The sequence below is a fragment of the Rhagoletis pomonella genome, unplaced genomic scaffold (genome assembly GCF_013731165.1).
Source record: "Rhagoletis pomonella isolate Grant_MI unplaced genomic scaffold, Rhpom_1.0 Rhpom_scaffold_00012, whole genome shotgun sequence".
Lineage (NCBI taxonomy): Eukaryota > Metazoa > Arthropoda > Insecta > Diptera > Tephritidae > Rhagoletis > Rhagoletis pomonella.
In genome coordinates this window covers 8,023,670-8,024,220 of record NW_023458566.1, presented here as the reverse complement: position 1 = coordinate 8,024,220, position 551 = coordinate 8,023,670, and positions in this window count along the sequence as shown.

Sequence of the window (551 nt, the reverse complement as noted above, 5' to 3'; positions counted from 1 at the left end):
GGTTAACAACCCCAATTTAGTACCTAAATTTTTTAAAACCCGTATATGCACAGTGGTGGCTATATAATTAGGGCAACTATTTCTTTATGACTTTTGTTCATTTATTTTTACTTTATTTATTTTTTACAGAAATTACAGCATTTATTTATTTACAGAATTTGTTAACAATCTCCAACTTTAAAAAAATGGACATCAAACTTTTGAACTCTTCTATTCGAATTTCTAGAAAAAACTCGAGTATACACTTTTATAGCCCATTAAATTTTACTATCGTATTGTGTTGAAATTCGCGTTGATTTTTAAATTTTTTTTTAAGTGGTCCTCATTTTCTAACATATCGAGCCCTAACCGCCAAAATAACGTAAGCGACATTTTTTTCAAAATTTTCTGTTTGATGCAAAAATACATCTAGATGCCCTAGGAATATTTCTGCATCAAAAATAAAATTTTGAAAAAAATGTCGCTTACTTTATTTTGGCGGTTAGGGCTCGATATGTCTAAAAAAAAAAAATCAAACATACTTTATATGTAAGAAAATGTGTAATATCGTC